General features: G+C 41.5%; 1 long non-coding RNA gene across 1 annotated transcript; it reads right to left on the reverse strand.

Annotated features, from left to right (window-relative positions):
- Window positions 1–4,711: 4,711 nt before the first annotated feature.
- Window positions 4,712–21,162, reverse strand: LOC108585574. Its single transcript, XR_001902113.3, has 3 exons — window positions 20,654–21,162; window positions 11,756–11,926; window positions 4,712–6,651 (listed from the first exon to the last, which is right to left on the reverse strand). It is a non-coding gene; the product is annotated as an uncharacterized LOC108585574 (long non-coding RNA).
- Window positions 21,163–22,002: the final 840 nt, after the last annotated feature.

Raw genomic sequence — 22,002 nt, forward strand, 5'->3', positions numbered from 1 at the left:
GCTTGACTTGGTCATAGCTGTTGATGCCTTAGAGGAATAGTTTCGTACCGAAACTCATTTTCTCTTAAAAACCTCCCTCAGTTATCTCTCATTTTAGTTTGCTCTGAATCATACAGCTTAGCTAGTTGAAATGGGAACCCTGTGGAGGTGATTTGCTCAGGTTTACTCAAGTCAGTGTCTCAGAATAACTGAAAAGCTTTCCATCCTGGAAAATGTCATTCTTCAAGTCACCTGAGTGGGTCCTGAAGTCCTGTCATTGCTTTGCCAAGTTCTTTCTCCAGCCATTGGTAAACTTGACAGAGAATCAGGTAGAACTATTTTCCCTCTCATTTCTCTGAACATTTATTGGCTTAGTGTATATGTTCTCCAGTACTGGTCCAGCCCAAAGCCCGGAGAGCTCAGGCAATGGGAATCATAGACAGTTGTTCGGAGGCTCTGTTCTCCCCCTTTCCCCAGATAGCACTGTTCTTGGCTATGCTTTCTCAATAGCACCTTCCTTCTCCTGAGAACGTTCTGTTCAAATGACATGTATAAGCCTGTGCAATCTCGCTTCACAGTATCTGTCTGCATCACTCAGGGGTTTAAAAATAGTGCGCTGCAAGCAAGACTTATATTCTCATTGCCTCACATTATCAGACCAAACACAGAATTGGATTCTGGGAGACACTCTGCAGCTCGATATTTACTCCTACAGCCTGAAATTCACAAGAAGAGCTATTTTCAAAATCCATTTTGTCAGTCTTCTGGGTAGGGCCTTGATGAGCAAAGTTATGGCAGAACAACTGAGCCTGAAAAGGAGCCAATAAATTCAGAATAAAATGAACAGTGGAGCTCAGGAAAATACAGTCTCGTGAAGTTGAGGACAGAGTAAATACATGGTCTCAGAATTGTATCTAGAATAAGGATACTACTGGTTAATGATGACAGAGATAGAAAATGGGCAACATTTCCAAATAACTCAGCATGAGGGCCGGATCGGCCCAGCGTTCAGCTGACAAATTTCATGTGGCAGTGACTCCACCCTTTGCAGCTCAGCCCCACTCCTCCTTGCCCAGGCTCCTCCTTGGAATGGCTTCTCTCTGTCACATGTCACATCGCAGCACCTCACCCAGCCTGGCTTTGGCCTTCTAAATACCCAGCCAAGTCCTAACTTTGCTCTTCATTGCTGTTTGCTTTTATTTGTGTTTTCAAATTAATTTTTCCATGGAGGTAGTTGCTGAAGATACTTTATAGAAAAATAATATATAAAATCCCATATGCCACAGGGAATTTTGATGGGTGAGTGAGGGCCCTTCTTCCTTCTCCACTCCTTCTTGTTATCCTCATATCTGTTTTCAACCAGGTATACTTGTGAGACTCCATTGTGTAACTCAAAGCAGAGTAAAGAGATTTTCTGGAATAGCAGTTGAGATGGGAATAAGCTCTATCTTTTCTCTAATTCTGAGATGAAGCACAAATGACAGTACTATTTCCTTGTGATACTTAAGATTCTAGCAACGGGCAATGGTCAGAATCAAGGAGACCTTGTGGGAGCCAGGCATAAGCGTAGCAGCCTTGTGGTCTGTGTAAGCCATGTGTCACAGAGGGAGGGATTTGGTGTGTGGCGAGGATTCCAGAACTGGGTAGAGAGTTGGCCTTGACGATTTTTAGGGTCCCTTTTAATATTATCCCTTGATATTGAATTTTCTTAGTAATTTCATAGTTCATGTGATTAAAAACACATTACCATAAGGTAATACTTCCAGTACACGTGGGTGTTTTTTTTGTTTGTTTGTCTCTTTTTTGCAACATTGTCAAACAGATCTTACCTAACAGATCTAAAATGTGGATTGATTTAAGGCAGAATTTTAAAATAATCAATTTACTTGGGACTAGCTACAGAAATTTCTCTCATTTAGAATAACTTCTAGAAATATGTAGGCAAGTTAGCAAAATGACAGCCAAGAAACTGGCCTGGCACAGCCAACACTGACAATAACCATTCCTAGGCATGGTTTACACAGCACAGCTTCCTTTAGATTCCATGTGGTTGCAGTCTCCGTTATGAGCCAAATGATGGCTTCCTACTGCTCATTGTCAGAGGGCTGGAGCAGGTCTCCAGGAACGGCCATGGAGAACAAGTGGAGAATATTCCAGTGCCCACCGTATGAATCCTACTAATGCACAGGAAGCTCTGTGCTAATCCTCTGCTGAGTTATATGCTGCAGAGAAATGGTTTCCAAGGGATGACCATGGACTCTGGCAGATCTAGTCTAACCCACTGACATTCATCTGGGGTAAAATGAGATAAAAGACAAACAGTGATATTATTTCTTAGAGTTAATCTGATTAATTTATAAAATTAATTTATTCCAATTGGGTTCTTCCCATCTTTAGATGTTAATTGCTCTTTCATTTAAGAACAATGTAAGAATAAATGACAGAGTCTATTGTTCATTTGTTTGTAATGCCTATACTTGACAAAAGAAATCCTGTCATTCTCTAAAGTTTGTGTTGTTTGTTTGTTTTTAACTTCCACTAGCCTGGGAATCATTGTAGAGGCAGATGCCAACCAGGCTTTTGGGAAACAAGTCTTAAGGCTCACCATCCTACTGGCCCAAGCACTGCTGGTCCCTGACAACTTTATCAAGTCCTCCCAAGGCCATTGGTGCTTTGTTAAAAAAAGAAAAAAGAAAAAGTAATAATTGAGTTATGATCACATCTCCTTCTTGTCCTCCAAACATAATTTCTACTTAACTGCATTTTTCAGTGTTTTTCATCCTAGGAAACAAAGAGGCACAGGGCTCCTCTTGGGCTTATGTAGGGAGCTAAGCTGAGGAGAAAAGTGGAGGCCAAGAAACAACTGAAGCAGTGTTACAGTCCAGAACCGCATTCTCAGGGTCCACATGAAGTAAGTCATGAGTTAGGCCAGGTGCGGTGGCTCAAGCCTGCAATCCCAGCACTTTGGGAGGCTGAGGCAGGCGGATCATGAGGTCAGGAGTTCAAGACCAGCCTGGCCAACATAGTGAAAACTCGTCTCTACTAAAAATACAAAAATTAGCCAGGTGTGGTGGTGGGCACCTGTAATCCCAGCTACTCAGGAGGCTGAGGCAGGAGAATTGCTTGAACCTGGGAAGCGGAGTTTGCCGTGAGCCAAGATCGTGTCATTGTACTCCAGCCCTGGCAACAGTGTGAGACTCCATCTCAAAAATAAAAAAAAAAGAAAAGAAATAAGTCATGAGTTGGAAGTGTCTGGCACTCATTCCAGATGAAACAAGGAGTGGCCCCTTGGGAGTGGGAACCTGTGGCATCATTTGATGGGCGAGTCGGGCTGAGTGAGGTTGGCTCACTCGCCCCAGTGCTGGGAGGTACCACTTGCACACTACAGGCTTTACCTGTCTGATGGCTCAGAGAGCCGTGGGCAATTGCTAAGTGTCTGGGTGTAACCATTGGCACCAAGCCTGCTATGAGAAAACCTGAAAGAAGATCATGCAAAGCCGGAGCAGGAAGAATCAGAATACTACTTTTCTACCATGGTGTGGGAGACTGAGAGATTTAGGTTGCCTCTTGGGAGATAATTTTTGGACACTTTCTCTGCAACTTAAAAGGACTTGAGCGCTAAAGGTTTTTTACTTGACCCTGCCTTACCTAGAAGGCTTTGGTGTGTGGGGAATATTGGAGTCTGTTAAGTGGCATTGTGTTCTAATGTAATTACCATAATTATTTGGGCTCAAGGACAAGCCAATAAGGCTGGGTAGTGGGGGTGGGGGTGGTGATATGACTTCCCCTTAAGTGAGTGGCATTCTCCGTATCTGCTGTTTGGAGCGGGTAGGGGTAGGAGGCAAATAGAGAAGAATTTATTCACTCAGCTCCTTTTCCCATTGGTTACATATCGCTCCTGTGGGATTCATAGTGTCCAGAATTTCTGGGTTGTGGTTACAGGAGTTCCCTGAGAAGTTCTCAGGTGATTTACGCCTCAGCATCAACAGGGAAGCCAGGGCAGGTAGCAAAAAGTATGTGGCACTGGCATGAGACAGGTGCTATTGGGCGTGGCTGCAAGAAGTTGTTCCAAGTAAGTGGAAAAAGCCAAAGACCTCAGAGGGGTGAGGCCAAAAGGATCTGATGTGGTGCCTAAGGGGTATTTGATGCAGTCCGCCTCTTGCGCCACTCAGATTCAGTTGCACTTTCTAGTGTTTCTAGCACCACAACGAAAATATGGAGCTGCCTTTTAAAAAATTTATTTTTATTTATTATTTTCTTAGAGACAGGGTTTCATTTGGTTGCCCTGGCTGGAGTGCAATGGTGCGATCATGGTTCACTGCAGCTTCAAACTCCTGGGCTCAGGCCATCCTCCCGCCTCACTTCCTGAGTAGCTAGGACTATGGGTGTGCACTACCATGTCCAGTTAATTTTTAAGCCTCCGTTTTTGTTAGAACAAGATAGTCTCGCTTACGCCTTAAGAGAAAAAGTATAAGTTCAATGACATAGAGTTTATTGCAAGGTGTAGCCAGCCGCATGTCTAAGAAGACGAAAGCAAGAAAATCAGTGAAGTAAACTGCAGCTCCTAAAGTTGTAGCTGGCGCTGTGACCATAATTGATTTTCATCCTCTTCCTGCTGCACCCTCCATTCTAGAGTTCCCTTTTACTCAGCCATCACTGAACTGACCTGGAGGATTTGCCTGTTTGTTGACTCAGATTCTTATCCTCAAGGTATCCAGGACTCTAGGTTGCCTTGTTTTTACTGGGCTCTGGTACTTGCAATTGCCCATTTATCATTCTCACTGCACATGGAATTCCCAAGAGATGCCCCAATGCATCTCCCGGATTCTAAACATATTCTTCCCTGCTCCACTGTGTAGAAAAAAAAAAAAAAAAAAAAGAACTTCATGTGAATCAGGGTGAATTACTTCCATGCTAGTATAACTCCTTCCCATGGTTGCTGGTCCACCAGTGTCTTGGTAGTAGTTATAGCTCCAAGTTCAATGGAACCCTTATTGTGTCCTTTGGTTGAAGTTTTTCCCCAAAGAACTGAGACTTCTAACCTGGCAGTGCCAAAGTTTGCAAGGAAGGGAAGCATAGATTCTATAAAGAGGACACCAAGAGGGATGGGGAGAAGGTCCATTTTTATTTGCACGACTGGGTTTCAGGTCCCAGGCATTCAAGCTATGAGGGATGTAGTACTCTATATCCATCCATGCTCCAATGTGTCTAGCACATTCTGGAGGCAAATATCCCAGAACCATTGGGGTTTTGAGCCTAATCTGACTCCTTACCTAACAGACCATCATTCTATTAAATCAAATGCCTCTGAATGAGGAGGCATGTGATAAGAACTGCAGATGCTGTGGTCATGTCATTTTTTGGTACCTCCATTGCTGTTAAAAAGGTTCCTTGATCTAAGGCAATTTTGTACAGGGTACCAAGTCAATAGTTCAGGCATTCTATGAGGCCTTGGTTCACGGTGCTTATAGAGAGGTACTACAGGTGGAGGAGGCAAGTGTATATCAGGAATTGATAGCAATTCTGGTAAAAACTGTTACGTTTGGAATTAGATTTTATCTTACTTTTGAAGGTAAAAAGTTAACCTGTTACTACTTTATGGATTCTGGCAGAAGATACAAGACTCTTAGATCAGAGACAAAGACTTTTTACTCCCAGCACAGCAAGCAGCATTATATATGTCAGCTCCCCTGTCTCCAAGTCTCATGGGGGTATGATAGAGGGCACAGATGTAGTAAGTTTGTTTCACAACTGAGGAATATTCAGCTTGGGGAACCATTGTTTTGTAGCAAGCAATAAACAAACCTTCTGTTTGTCTTGGAGGGAGATATTACTTCATCTCTCAAGGTTGATTACTGCAAACACAACCTTGATAAATGACCTGGCAAGAGCTGTGAAGGCCTTGCATTCTTGTCATACCCAGCAAGAACATGCAGGGAGGCTTAGAGTCTACAGCAGTTGCCTCTCCTAACAAGGACAAATCCTTGCTTCCTCCAGGGCAGAAGGGGCCAATGTTATCAACTTGCCACCAGGTGACTTTAGTCTCCCTGAGGAATGGTTCCATGTTGAGGGTTCAGCATCCATTACTGCTGCTGGAAGGTCAGGTGGTGACCAGTATCAATAACTAGATCAGGCTTTGCAAGAGGGAGCCCAAACACTGAGGCAATGCAGTCTCTATCCATGGGCCCATTTTGCAAGCATAACGGTGGCCAAAGAGAGAGCCTGGCTGACATCCATAGGACATGTCTTCTCCTCCTGCTGGCTGAGTGCCACTCTGCAGTGGATATTCTGTTGGGTGTTTAGGGGAGGGGCAAAGGGCCTTGTGTTTTATGTCCATTCACATTGGTCCCTCTGTATTCCTTTTAGCAAACTGCCAATCTTGCTCCTTCAGAGAAGTTTACTTCTGGTTAAAAACCAATGTGTGAGCTTTCAGGCCTGTCCAGAGGCAATGACAGAGGCTCTAGCTGGCAGGCCTCAGGGGCAAAACTGCCCTCCCCATCCTAGATATGAAGCACAGCCTGTGCATGGTTCACAGCCATAGCTCTTGCATGGCAGCCTCTGAATGGAGATGCAGCAGAGGAATCAGGCTCTTCACATGCTTGCATTCCTATACTAGTCCTTCATTCCAGGTCTTTCTATCTGAGGCCTTGGGTACAGATCGTCTTCAGATGCCTTATTATGAGGGAAGAAGGAAAAAACCTTGAAAATGCATACCTTTCCCCACTGACTCAGCACCCAGTACTTTTCTACTCCTCACACTCCCCTTGACCTCAGGGTTCATAAACTGCTGAAGCCTTTTGTTCTGAGCTCCCCAGCAGTGAGATGATGCCCATATATGTGCTAATCCACCTGACCCTTGACCTGCACATCATTCCTTGGCAGAAGATTGCTCAGGGGGTCGGCACTTTCTCTTCTCGTACTATGGCAGTAAGAGATTAAAGGCCTAGCCCTTTCTGCCTCTCTTCACTTTTTTTGGATTGTTGCTTTAATTGGCTGCTCCAATACCTGGTAGCTCAGCTCTTTCTCAGCTCAGCCGAGGCTCCTAACACCCTCGAACTCAAGCAAGTTTTCCACTGTCCAGGAGGTCATATGTAGCCTAACCTTAGGTTGTTTTTTGAATAACTGAAAGCTATAATCCCATAGCACCTACCATGTGTATCAGTCAAGAAAAGAAAACTACTCAAGGTATTTCAAATAGGAAGTTCAATGTCAAGAAAACAGTGGTAAGGGCAGGGGAGCCCAGCCACTCCTGGCTCTCAGGAAATCAGGAATTTCAGGAATTGTGGGCAATCACCACTGACTATCTCAGGTGGCTGTAACACAAAAGGGGTGATTTCTAGGACTCCTAATAAATTGCAAAACTTCGTATCTGCCATCTGTCAAAGGCATGCCTGCCCACTGCAGTTGGAGCAATAATGACCTCCCTTTTTCTTCTACCTCTCAAAGCTCACATGAGTGCCTCTCAGTAGTGCCTCTCAGTGGTGGGACCTAAACTGGAATGTTGTTGACAAGAGAGAATGGAAGTGTAGTTTTCAGGCTTCCAGACCTTGTGGACAGGGCAAGTCTAGAAGGGAGTAGGAATGGTATTGTTATACCTAGACAATCTGACCCAACGTATCATATTACAATTGTGTGCCTTTCTACTGTTAGGAGCAGTTTCTCACATCTTTATATCCTTGGTGCCTTGTGTATTCACTGGCATGATGTAGACGTTCATACACAGTGTGCTTAGTCCACTAGCTTTCAAGGAGTCACAGTCCTGAAATGTAGCTTTGTCAAATGTTTTAGTAAATAATGAGTAGTTTTAAGACACATTTTTTCCTACTATCTTATTTCTAAGTCTTAGAGCTTAATAATGTTTTCTATAATAATCAAAACTTCCAGTCACTCTCAAGCTATCATACATGGCCCGCATTTTGCTGCTATTTGTTTCCGTGCTAGTCAATAGGAAGGGAATGAAACAGAGTATAGCTGTCTACTGGAAGAAAAAGTTATTTGGTCTCATTTCATTTCCCCCAAAATGCATCAAACTATAGTGACTCAAAAGTTACAATAACAATAGGTAAATGAGTAATATTTGCATAATGCTCAAATACTTGTATAAAGACTTTCTCCTTTCTCTCAAACCAACCCTGTGGGGAAGACAATATTGTTTCCACCATTTTATTAACAAAAACTGCCTTAATAAGTTGAGATACCTCTCTCTCTCTCCTTGCTTAATATTTTTAAAACCATGTTAGGCATTTCATGATGTTTCTGTCTTACATTAGCAGATGCATGAACACTAGGCAATAGAAGTGCAAATTATTTACTATTTTTGGCCATGAAATTGAAAAATATTAAACAGATCGGCAATGGCAAGTGTTGGGAAAGTGTGGGAAAAAGGCTATCATGTATACTACTGGTGCAAATAGAAATAGAACATTGGGTAGTCATTACAACAAAAACAAAATGACCTTTTCTGTAACATTTGTTCTTTTATGAATCAATTATAGAAAACTCTCATTTGTCAGAATGAAACATGGAAAAGAAGGTTTCCAAGTGCCCAGTGAACGGCAGAGCAGCACTCAGTCTCAGAGAACGGGGGAACTGTCTCTATGGCAAGCAATAGAAAAATGAGTATTGAAATATGATATTATCATACTATGTAACAATTAAAAAGAAGAGGTAGATCAATGCATTAATATGGCAAGTCTCCAAGACAAAATGCTGAGTGAAAAATAAGCAACTTGCCAGATAATAGGTAAAATGTTTTATATACATACATACATATATGTATACATACATATATATTTTAAAATATATAATTTTTGTATATATTTATATAGACATTTATATTTTTACTTATGCAACAATATATTTATTATATAATACATAGTATTCATATATTTAAATATTATATTATATATGTCATATATAAGTATATATTGTATGATATTTATAAAATATTATAATATAAATATTATCTGTAAATGTATAAAAATAAAGGTTTGGAGGAATAGCCACACAACTAAAAACAATGGTTAAATCTATGAAAAAGAATAAGATTTAGAAAAGTCAGGAAGAAGGCATTTTATATAGTTTAAATTGTTTACATTTATGTGCTGACATTTAAAAATAATTCATATTCTTCACAGTGATGCATATTCATATATTACTTGTGAACTTAAAATGACAAGAACTACCAAGAGATTCTCTTCGTTCATTTGAGAGGGTAGAGAGGAGGGATCATTTATGCTGCTCTCTTGGTAACTCTCATCCGTCCTGGTTCCACCGTGGTCAGGTCACCCTGACAGGGCACTTTAATGTTGGCCCACCTGGCAATGTAACATTAGTTCTCTTGTGCTCCAGCCTCACATGACACTGTCCCCAGGATCTTGAACAGAGTGGCAGAAGTCAGCTTGCTCTTGCTACATACTTTTCAGCAAAGACTAACTTCTGTGGTTAAAAGTACATCCAGCATGCATTCTAGTTTATCTTGGAAACTCTCTCGGAGTCTGTTGATGTGCATCTCGAAACATCAGGAATGCCAACAGAATTGGCTCCTGCTAGGGAAAGGTGCTGAGTCTCAGCCCTTCTCCTTTTGCCATCTCTTTGGGGTCTCAGTGGCATGAGACTAGAGATGTATGACTGGGATAATTTAGATAAGGCTCCAACCCAAATTGTCTTAAAGTCTCCTGCTGATGGCCAGGCGCAGTGGTTCATACCTGTAATCCCAGCACTTTGGGAGGCTGATGTGTGTGGATCACGAGGTCAAGAGATCAAGACCATCCTGGCTAACACAGTGAAACCCTGTCTCTACTAAAAATACAAAAAATTAGCTGGGCATGGTGGCAGACGCCTGTAGTCCCATCTACTTGGGAGGCTGAGGCAGGAGAATGGCGTGAACCCAGGAGGCGGAGCTTGCAGTGAGCCAAGATCATGCCACTGCACTCCAGCCTGGGCGACAGAGCGAGACTCCATCTCAAAAAAACAAATTATCCTGCTGATACACTTAGCAGCAGGAATCTGCCTGCTAAGTGACTGGTTTGAAACTGTGGTAGTTTTTGGCAGAGTTTTGATACTATAAAGGCACCTTGAACCATTCTGGGGACTATACCTCTGTCAAAATTTTCACAGAGTTACTCTTATAAAAATCATATTCATCCTTCAATAATGATGGTTTGTCATTTTTAATTAAAACAGTATCAGGTCTCTTGATAGTTTTACAGCCAATTCCTTTTTATGGTCCATGTCTAATGTATTATTGTTAAATTAATCCATGCTGTATAGAGTCAAAATAATGTAATAACTACCTTCTCTAATGATTTCATTTTCCTATAAAAGGCATCCTTTATTGATAAATAATTCATATTAGTAGCTTGTATTCCTTAGGCAGGTTTTCAAATTATCATTTGAGCATTTAGACACTGGTCAGTCTGAGATCAGATAGTACAAACAACAACATTCCAAACTGAGAGTGGAGGTGGGACAATAAATTCCAGGTTATAATGTAGCTGATGGCTCAGTCCATCATCATCCAATTTTATCTTTCCTGATAGTAGCCTACTCTGTACTTAGCAAAATAATCTCTCATTGCCTGTGTGGCAACTGAGTCATGAGAAGGTTTGCAAATCCATGGCACATAGCTTGCCACCTCCACTAGCTGGCGTCCATGGGGTCATTGTTAGTTGATCTTAGTGCTCTTTCTAACTGAGCTATATATGCCATCAGAATCCTTCCCAAAAGATACTCTAAGGCAGCCACCAACCATTGGTGTCAGAACATGAGGAGCATTTTGTAATAGGTTTATCCTATTATGGATAATATCCCATTGTCCTATTATGCTATGGGCTGAATTGTGTCTCTCACAAAAATTCAAGTGTTGAAGTCCTAATCCCCAGTACTTTGGAATGTAACTGTATTTGGAAATAGGGTGTTTAAATACTAATTAAATTAGAGTAAAGGCTCAGAGTGGGCCCTAATCCCATAAGATTGGTGTCCTTATAAGAATAAATCTGGATACAGGCATAGAAAGGTGAAATGCTTTGTGAAGACACAGGGAGAAGACAGAGGTCCATCAGCCAAGGAGGGAGGCATAGAGCAGACCTTTCCTCCATAGCCTTCAGACACCTTGATCTCAGGCTTCCAGCCTCCAGGCTATGAGAAAATAAATTCCTGTTTTTTAAGCCACCCAATCGGTGGCACTTTGTTACAACAGCCAAGTAAACTAATATGTCTCATAAACTGGACAAAAGTAGAGCTAAAACTGAAAGTGATTCAGAAACTTCTTGATTTCTATGATAAAATAAAGAAGTCCTTAGCAATTTGCTTATATGCACCCTCTTAATATTATTCCTTAGTATTGAATTATAAGCTACTGACGTTACCCCACTGTTATCTGGCTTGTTGTAAGTTTCACTACCATAGAGTAAAGCTGCTGTAAAAAGGAACAAAGTTTCATGCACATTATGGAATACTAGAACAGATGTGGAAGGCAGGAATTGAATTTGTATAGTGAATCTAAAAATATGAAATGGCTCTGTGATAGGCAGAATAATGACCTCCAAAGATGCCCATCCTAAACCTCAGAATCTGTGATTATATCACATTACATGACAAAGAGCAATGAAGGTTGGAGTTGGAATTAAGGTTGCTAATCAGCTGACCTTAAAATAGGGAGATTAACCCAGATTATCATGGGTGGTTCCAGTGTAATTACGGAGGTCCTTTAAAAGTGGAGGAGGTCAGCAGATGAGGAAGTTGAGGTGCTGAACTATGAAAAAGCTCAACTCACCGTTGCTGGCTTTAAAGATGGAGGAAAGGTCCATCAGCCACGGAATACAGGTGGCCTCTTGAAGATGGAAAAAGCAGTGAAATGGATTTTTTTCCGGACCCTCTTAATAGGCATGCAGTCCTGCCCAGATCTTGATTTTAGCCCAGTGGAGACCTGTGTCAGCCATCTGACCTAAGATAAAGTTATGCTGTTTTAAGCCACTAAGTTTGAGATAATTTGTTATGGCAACAATAGAAAATAATAAAAGCTCCCATCATTGATTTAATCTTATATTTGCAATGCTAATGCTAATTTCAGAGAAATTGGGCAGAATCTGATTTGCTCATGGAATAGTTGCAGCTGTTGTTTTGTTTTAAAAGTCGGTGTGTCCTGGATGATCTGTTCCTTATTTTATTCTCACCTTTACTCTCCAGCCTTTCCCCTTTGTCCCATATTTCTCATTCTTTCACATCAAAACACCAGCAGAAACCCTTGGTTTCCTTATTTGTTTTGACGACGTTACCTTTATCCAGTCACCTGGACTCAACTCTGAAGGCACCTTCGACTCCTCCCTCTGAGAGGGAGCGAGAGAAATGGAGAAAGACACACAGGTTGTGGAAACAAATAGGACCAGACTGAGGGGGTCCCGGACTGAGGGGGTCCCGGTCCTATTTGTTTTCACAGCCTGTGTGTCTTTCTCCATTTTTCTCACTCCTTCCTTTTCCTTGCCATCACCACAATTCTGCTTTCAACCCTTGATTCCTTTCGCTTGTCCAGATTTCTTAACTGATCATATGGTCTTCAGTGTCTACACATGTCAATTCTTTTCTCCCCATTTTGCCAACAAAATCTGAATATACAGAACTAATGATCTCCTTCCACTCAAGGCTGTTTATCAAGGCTTTCTAAAATGAGGCCCTAATCTCTCTCTCTAGCATCCACGTACACATGCCTTAGGATTTAGACTGGTGGATCTCAACTGTGGTACACAGGAGCTTCATGTGAGTAGCTTTTGAAAAACACTGATTCCCTGGCCCAGTGAATCAGAATCTCTGGATGTGGGGCCCAGGAAATTGATACTTAAAAAAATTCCCATTTAATAATAACATCTGACCAGGACTGAGACCCATTCTCTAGCCAGGTAGTCACACACTGTAGTGTGCATCAGAATCCCCTGGGGAGTATAGACATGCAGGCTGCAGGGTCCCAGCCCCTGGGCTTCCAATTCATGAGGACTTAGGTGAGACATGATAGTTTTCCTTTCTTTTTTTATTTAATTGTGATGTAATTCACATACCATAATGGCAACCCTTTCAAAAGGTACAATTTAGTAGTTTGTAGTATATTTACAAGGTTCTGTGACTATTACCACTATCTAATGCTAGAATATTTTCATCACCCTAAAAGACACCCATAGTAGCCACTTCCCATCTCTCCCTGTCCCCAGCCCCGAGAAGCCACTAATCTACTGTTTCGCTCTATAAATTAACCTATTCTGACATTTCATATAAAATGAATTACATAATACGTGGTCCTTTGTGGCTGACTTCTTTCACTTACTACCATGTTTTCAAATTTCATTCATGTTGTAACATGTATCACTATTTCATTCCTTTGTATAGTTGAATCATGTTTCACTGTATGGATATATCACATTTTATTTATCCATTCATCAGTTGATAGACATTTGGGTTGCTACTACTTTCTGACTATTATGAATAATGCTATTATAAACATTGATGCACAAGTTTTTACACGGGCATAGGTTTTCAGTTCTCTTGAAATATATGCCTGGGGGTGCAGTTACTGGGTCAGATGTTGAAACCTGAGAATTTGCATTTCTAACAAGTTCTTAGTTTATGCTGAAGTAGATGCTCTGGGAATCACACCCTGAAAACCATTGCTATCCCCAAACTGGACTACTGACCCTTCCCTCAAATACCATGCATTTTTTACATCTGTGCTTTGTTGGTCAGTTGGCTTGAAGTGCTTTCCTTCTCATCTCCACCTTGTGACATCTTATTAATCATTTAGGCCCATCCCTGAGGCAACTTTCACCATGAAGTCTATGCAACCATTATCTGTGTGTGTATTGTTCATGTTCCCCTGACTGAATTGTGAGCTCCTATGTGCATTGGTTGTGTTTGAATCATTTTTATATGAGAGCCCTGGCCGGGCACGGTGGCTCACGCCTGTAATCCCACCACTTTGGGAGGCCAAGGCAGGCAGATCACGAGGTCAAGAGATGGAGACCATCCTGGCCAACATGTTGAAACCCTGTCTCTAATAAAAACCCAAAAATTAGCTGGGTGTGGTAGTGTGCGCCTGTAGTCCCAGCTACTCAGGAGGCTGAGACAGAAGAATTGTTTGAATCCAGGAGGCAGAGGTTGCAGTGAGTTGAGATCTTGCCACTGCACTCCAGTCTGGTGACAGAGTGAGACTCCATCTCAAAAAAAAAAAAAAAAAAAAAAGGCCCTGAAGCCAACAGAATGTATGTTGTAGGCACTCATTAATCATTTATGTTCAGTTTCCAGGTCTATTGACTTTGTAGTCTAACAAGATGACCCTAAAGTATGTTACTACATTTTTCCATTTAAAAAAAATCTGGTAAATCCCAACAATTTTTAACTTCCTGAATTTTTTTTTTTTTTAAAGTTCCACCCTAGTTTTTCTCATGATCAGGAACCAGAAGGTCAAATGACAAAGATCCCTTAAGGTTCTATTATTAAAAGTATTTTTAAGACTATTTCTCGGACATCAAAGTTATTGTAATCCTAGAAGCCAAGGTCTCTATGGGATGTTGGTTTATGACTGGGAAAGCAAAATTTGCCTTTCAATAGATTACTTCAAGTGCAAGATGGCACATCTATTTTGCACACACCTGCCATTTCAAAGTAGTATGCAGAATGATGTGCATACCCGTTTATGTGTTTACCTTTCCAGTTCCCCAGGCATCCATGCCGTGAGCTGAATCTTGAAAGTGGCTAGGAATTCCCCTCAGTTAGATCAAAATTCGCCTCAGTTAGAGCCCCCTTGGTGGTGGAAATAGTTCCACTCCCCTCTCTTGATGGTACTGGAAAGTCTCCATTGTCACATTTGACCTTCTGGAAAGTCAGGAATCACTCATGTTTCCTGTTGCCTAATTTCCTCCTAAGGCACACAGCACTGAAGAAAGGCAGTGTGCTAGTTTCACCCTCAACCATCACTGAAGACCTCTTCCAAGTCTTTCGCTCCTTTTCTCTGCCTCCAGGAGACACACTTTCTGCCTACACAAGGGTTCTTGTGAATCTGCTCACTCCAGCCAACTTCTATCACATCTACCTGTAACAGAGTCTTTTTCCAATAATATTTTGTTTATATTTATTAATAAGCTAAGAAAGATAGAATTTCATGCTTGATATGATTGTAGTACATCTTTAAATAAAAGTAAGAAAAATGAGGGAACATGTTGCTTTTTAAAAAATTAAGCTAAAAAATCTAAGCTTATTAAAATTCTAGAAGCCAACACCTAGAAATGGAATAGAAAATGATTCAATAATAACATATCCAAACATAAATAAGGCAGTTTAAAAATCAACCAGTGGGAGTGGGGGAGAAAAAATGGCTGGCCTAAGTCACACTGGGAAATGCTGCTTTGATGGAAAACTACAAGATTAAGGACAAAAGGAATTGTATATAAGCGTTGTATTCTAGTTGGCAAGGTTGTTTCTCATGAGGGTATGAGTTAATTCTGAAACTTCCGTACATGTATACTGCAATTGAACAAACAAAAAATGGATGGCAGATTATGGGAGCCAGGGTTTTTCATTGTTGGAGAGAAAGGTTACAGCTGAGTGAGGGGAAAGGCCACAATGAACCATGCTGAATTAGATTTGGAGACATCACAATGAACTCATGTCTAGCTTAACACAGACACAGATGAATAGATACAGAACTAATTACAGATATGCATGTATATGTGGGTTAGTGTGTATGTATTTTCTAGCTCGGTCTGCTGAGAGGGCCTATCCACGACACCCCAGCAACAGTAAGCACACCCAGCATCCAAATTCTGGTTTCTAATGCCATTCTCCAATATAAGGAACTAGAGTTCTTGGGAGAAATGACTGATCTTAGGGCTCATGGAAAGAATATACAAGATAAGCCTGGAACATCTTGTCATGCCAGAGTGTAAGGTAGTGCTCAAAAAACAAAACAGTGGGGCTATGTCAAACAATGGGGATGTGCCAAAGAGACACAGGAGCCAACCGGAATAGCTCCCAATAGCCAAAGCCGAACAATTTTATCAACAAAATAAATAACAAAATATTGGATTATAAAGTATAAAATCCATGACCATACTGATAAAATACATGAATTAAGAAATAAATGCAGAAGACACAAACGAAAAAAATCAACCAACTATAAATTTCATTCTCATTCGCATACCACCTTGCAAGTCCTCTCCTGGAGAGGACTCAGTGTCACTGAGCTTCCGACTTGTGCTCTCACCCAGTGCTGCCTCCAGTACCCTGATCATGTCCCCAGTCTCCTACAACTCTCGAGTTTATCACACGATGATTATCCTGCCTCCTCGCCATGGAGAAAACTTGCTCCATCGTTCCAGGATATGATGCTTCTTTGTGGTCCTCTCTGATGTGGACTGTGTACTCACCATTACTCCTCTTACCATTAGGCAAGTCAGAATTTTTCTTTTCTATACCTGCTTCATGCAAAACCAGTTTCCCTTTGTCATTTTCATGTACCAAATATATGAGTTCCCTGCACAGTTACTGACAATATATTTCTTCATTTATCATATTTCTTTCTAGCTTGTCTCACCATCATTATCTCACCAAATCTACCCAGAGGAAAAGAAGTCGTTATACGAAAAAGATACTTGCACACGCATGTTTATAGCAGCATAATCCGCAATTGCAAAAATATGGAACCAGCCCAAACACCCATCAATCAACAAGTGGATAAAGAAATTGTGGTACAAATATACCATGAAATACTGCTCAGCCATAAAAAGGAATAAATTAATGGCATTTGCACCAACCTGGATGGCATTGGAGACTATCATTCTAAGTGAAGTAACTCAGGAATGGAAAACCAAACATCATATGTTCTCACTCATAAGTGGGAGCTAAAGTTATGAGGAAAAGGCAGTAAGGATGATACAATGGACTTTGAGGACTTGAGGGGAAAGGGTGGGAGGGGATGAGGGATAAAAGACTATAAATTGGGTTCAGTGTATACTGCTCGGGTGATGGGTGCACCCAAATCTCACACGTCACCACTAAAGAACTTACTCATGTAACCAAATACCACCTGTTCCCCAATAGCCTATGGAAATTAAAAAAAAAAGAAAAACTACTACTAAAAAAATCTATACCTCATATTTTAAAGACTAGAGTAAGGTGTAAGTAAGTAAGTAAATAAATAAATGTGTTAGTATTCATTTCATTTTATATACTAGTTCAATTCTTTGTGCTTTTAAAGTCTAATTACATTAACCTTTACTTCATTTTGGTAATGCTGAACTTGATGATTTTTCAGAATTGATCCCTACTTAAAATCTATAACTACAATTTCCTATTCTTTGGTCATAACTTTATCAGTCTCATATTATTTCAGTTTTTTGATTCTCTGAATCCCAAATTCCCAAATACTTACCTCTTCGACATCATTTCAAACTCCACTTCTATGACCCTATCATTTTATTTTGACCTATTGTCTACAGGCTGTATGTTCCCTTTTCCAGCCTGGATCCCATAGCCTGTCTCTTGATTATACTTTTGCCCAAATGTTCAACTCTTTTGCCCCTTTGTCCTTCCATGACACTCTAGAATATCAGCCCCGGATCAGTCCAGTCCTCTTCCTCCCTTGTTCCTCTGCCCCAGCTCCATCACACAGTTGGAGAAAATCACTCAGTCCTCAGACTGGTGTCTCTGCAAATTTGCTGTGTTTATTTCCTTCTCAAAAACCAAGAAATCGTTCTCTGCTGCTCTAGCTGCCATTTCCTTCCATTCTCCTTGTTGGCACTTACTAGTTGGGCAACATGAATAAATATCTTAAGTCCCATTTTTCTCATATGTAAAGTTGCACTAAGAATACTTCAGAAGGCTGTGTCAGGGGCTCAATAAGATAACACACATAAAGGACACATCCACGTATTCAGTGCACAATGTGTGGTTCTGCATTTAGTGGCAGTGGTAGTAACAATAGCCTCAACTTTTACTGCTAGCAGATTTTGTTTGCAATTTACCTAGAAAACAAAGCCATCACACAGAACTTTATCTTGTCCCATTTACAAACATGTCTGCACCTGCACCTAATCCCTTCATTTCTCCTCTGTCCCAGAAGGTGACCTGTTCATGCCTGTGCCCAGAGCCACACCCGTTCTACCTATTCAAAACTTGGCTCCATTAATCATCCATTCTTTCCCCTTCTGGCAGGGGAGCCAAGACTGGCATTAAGCATTCCCTTCCCTTCCTCCCTATGGAAACTAAGGAGAATCCTTGCCAAAGTTTGAGTTCTTTTTTAGTATCTTGTCTCGAAATTTCTCTGGTGTAACTAAGAGATTATAACAATACTGTGCCTTATTGAAGCTGTGCAGAAAGGAATCTTAAAAGCTCTAAGAGTTAAGAGTATCTTTTATTCTTCTTTATAAGTCTGACCTTTGAGAATTAATGTTTGTCTTGGGAGCTGTGTGAACCTGGGCCCACAGCTGTGGGAAAGCCAATCAGGAGACCTGACATGGAGAAGGCCCAGGCCCAATCTGGCCATGCCTGCTCCCCGTCTTCCCAGACCACGCTCTTGAGCACGGCTTTTTGTTTCCTTCTACACAGTACAATTTCCACTTTATGTCTCCTGTCTTTCAGGACAGAATGGCATATACATCCAAGTCATCAGGTGTGGAGCTGCTGGAGAGAAGGAAGGAAGAAAGGAAGGAAGGAAGGAAGGAAGAAAAGAAGCAAGGGAAGGAGGGAGGGGGATTTCTGGAATAAGGAATGGTGAGTTTAGGGTCATCCAGGCCTGGGGATCTGTTATGCAGCTGGGGAAAGATATCATAAGCATACATTTCAGAACAATCAATATCACTAGTACTATTTGAATCTTTGGCTTTTACAAAGAAAAGAAGGCTCTGAGATCTTAATTCTCCTTGGGAATACCAAAGAGGCAGGGTGGAAGTTGTGGTTCCCTTCTAGTCTTGCAGAAGGAGGGAGCTGGGCAGAAGAGGCTGTGTGTAGGAGCTACTGGCAGGGGCTCATGATGAACTCTGGAAGGATGGGGAGGAGCCCAGGACATAGAGGAGCAGTTCCATGAGGATGTTCAGTTCGATCTGAGAGTTGAAGTCATGCTTAAAAGGGTGGAGACCTGCAGATGGGCCCCATAAATGGGTTCCATTAATTTTTGACTGTGTATCTCCTCTGTCTCTCTCCTTCCCTATGGAGTCCGGCTTACTGAATCCACACATGATCATCAGCTCATTACCGTCTGACATTCTCTGACTAAGCTTTCTCATCTACATCACCAATATCTTCCTTCTATACTACAAACATAGCAGGCATTTCGGCCTATATTTTTCTCATCATACTCTTTAGCTTCCATGACATACTACTTCCTGGTTCTTCTCTTGCTACTTGGGTAACATCTACTTGGTCCCCTTCCTGGAAATCTCATTCTCTGACCTCCACTTAAATGTTGGTGTTGCCCAGAACTCTGTTCTCAGCCTTCTTTTCTTTGTAAAAGCCATAGATTCAAATAGTACCAGTGATATTTATTGTTTTGAAATGTATGTTTATGGTCTCTTTCCTCAGCTGCGTATAATGAATACCTAGGCCTGGATGTCCTTAAACCTAGTGTTCCTTATTCCAGAATTTCTTATTTCTTTCTTTTTTTGAGATATGGTATCAATCTGTCACTCAGGCTGAAGTGCAGTGGTGCAGTCTCAGCTCACTGCAACCTCTGCTTCCCAGGGGCTCAAGCGATCCTCCCACGTCAACCTCCTGAGTAGCTGAGACTACAGGTGTGTGCCACTACATCTAATTTTTTGTATTTTTTTTGTAGATATGGGGTTTTGCTATGTTTCCCAGGCTGGTCTGGAACTCCTGGGCCCAAGCAATCTGCCTGCCTCAGCCTCCCAAAGTGCTGGGGTTACAAGCGTGAGCCACTACACCCAGCCCCAGAATTCTTTATTTCTGAGAATGACATTGTCATTCTCTAAATGACCCAGGCAAAGCCTGAAGCATAATCTTAAATTTCTCCTCCTGCTCCCTCCTTATAGTCTCTTCACCCATCACCCATATGCAGTTGTACCCATTCTATCCTTCTAAATGTCACTCATATTTTTCTCTCTATCACCATCATAAGGGCTAATACTGAATAATCATTAAGGGCAGGCATTATACCATATATCGTCTTGTTCCTAGTGCACAATTTCACTATATTTTGTAGAATATATGAAAAAATGAATAAGGGAATAAACAAATAGATGGACCAATCAATTCAAGTTCAGTCTTTTTGATTATAAGAAACAGAGACGTTTGTAGCCTAGGTTAACTGAAGTACAAATAGAGGTAGGGTATCTTAGCTTAAAGAAACAAATAGCATGTAGGGAGATGAACTAAAACACAAAATAAGAAAGAGTAGGTCAGCCAGTATTCTGTCAAGGCAGCAGTCTCTAAAAACCTGAACTTCTGGAGTTTTTGAACCTTCACTCTAATTCTCCTCCATTTATAGGAGTCTGCTATTTTCTGGGGGAGGGGGCGGGGGTAGCGGGTTATGCTCTGTTTGCCTCTCAGTACATCTCATTTACCCCTTTACTCAGCATATTTTTTTCCTACATACATCATTGAATCTGCATACTCATAGTTTCTGCCTTCTCATTGCTGCTTGGCCATGACTTGCTATGATCACAACATGACCTCCTACCTTCATCTAAACATCACTCCAACTTTAGCTCCTGCTGTCTGGTTCTCTCCATGCTTCCCAATTCAAGTCCCCAAGGTCAAGACATGGATGGACCTGGCTCGGTTTTACAATGCCACTCCACTGATTAACTGCTCTTGAGCAACTGTCCAACCCAGTCCACCATGTTTGGTAATGAAGAGTCCCATGATCCAAACCATGGCTGGAACAGTAGTCGTGGCAGGGATTGTGAGGACATGGAACACGAACACTCATCATGTTGCTCCTGGAGATATCAAAAATATATAAATTCTTGCCCCTAAAGAGGGTGGGAAGGGGCTCACCCAAGGTAGTGGGAAATGCTGGGCTTAAGAAACCAGCAGAGTCAAAACCCATTGAGGTATGTCAAGGGTATGAATGCCAGGGTGAGACTCCAGAGAATCAACACATGCTTTGAGGGGAACATAGCACCATATTTTTGAGACGGTGTCTTGCTCTGTCACCCAGGCTGGAGTGCAGTGGTACAATCTCCGCTCATTCTAACTTTTGCTTCCCGGGTTCAAGCAATTCTCCTGCTTCAGCCTCCTGAGTAGCTGAGATTATAGGTGCTCACTACCATGCTGGCTAATTTTTGTATTTTTAGTAGAGATGGAGTGTCACCAGGTTGGCCAGGCTGGGCTCAAACTCCTGACCTCAAGTGATCCATCTGCCTCGGCCTCCCAAAGTGCTGGGATTACAGGCACGAGCCACCATGCCAGGTCCATAGCAATGCTTTTGGTGGGAAGGAAGAGCAAGATTTGAGAATGTCCTAAGAATATTATTTTCCAACTCTAGGTTACACAGCACAAAGGGCCAGAAGCAAAACAGACAGTTTTTGGGAGCTGATTTCTTTGCTTCTAGGCTAGCCCCCACTGTGGCTGCCATTTTTAGATTGTAGGTAACATCTTCCCTGATGATAAAAATGTTTACTTAAAAATCTGGAAAATAATTAATTAAAAAATAAAATTTAGTGGTATTTTCCCTACCTAGCAAGAACTACAATCACAATTTCATAAATTTTTGTAGTCTTTTTCTCTATGCATTTTTTTTCCTAAAATGTTGAGGTTTTATATTGTGATTTTTTTTTTTTTTTTTGAGACAGAGTCTTGCTCTGTCACCCAGGCTGGAGTGCAGTGGTGCAATCTCGGCTCGCTGCAAACTCTGCCTCCTGGGTTCATGCCATTCTCCTGCCTCAGCCTCCCGAGTACCTGGGACTACAGGCACCCGCCACCACGTCCGGCTTTTTTTTTTTTTTTTTGTATATTTAGTAGAGATGGGGTTTCACTGTGTTAGCCAGGATGGTTTCGATCTCCTGACCTCATGATCCACCCTCC

The sequence above is a fragment of the Papio anubis genome, chromosome 6, assembly GCF_008728515.1.
Source record: "Papio anubis isolate 15944 chromosome 6, Panubis1.0, whole genome shotgun sequence".
Classification (NCBI taxonomy): Eukaryota; Metazoa; Chordata; class Mammalia; order Primates; family Cercopithecidae; genus Papio; species Papio anubis.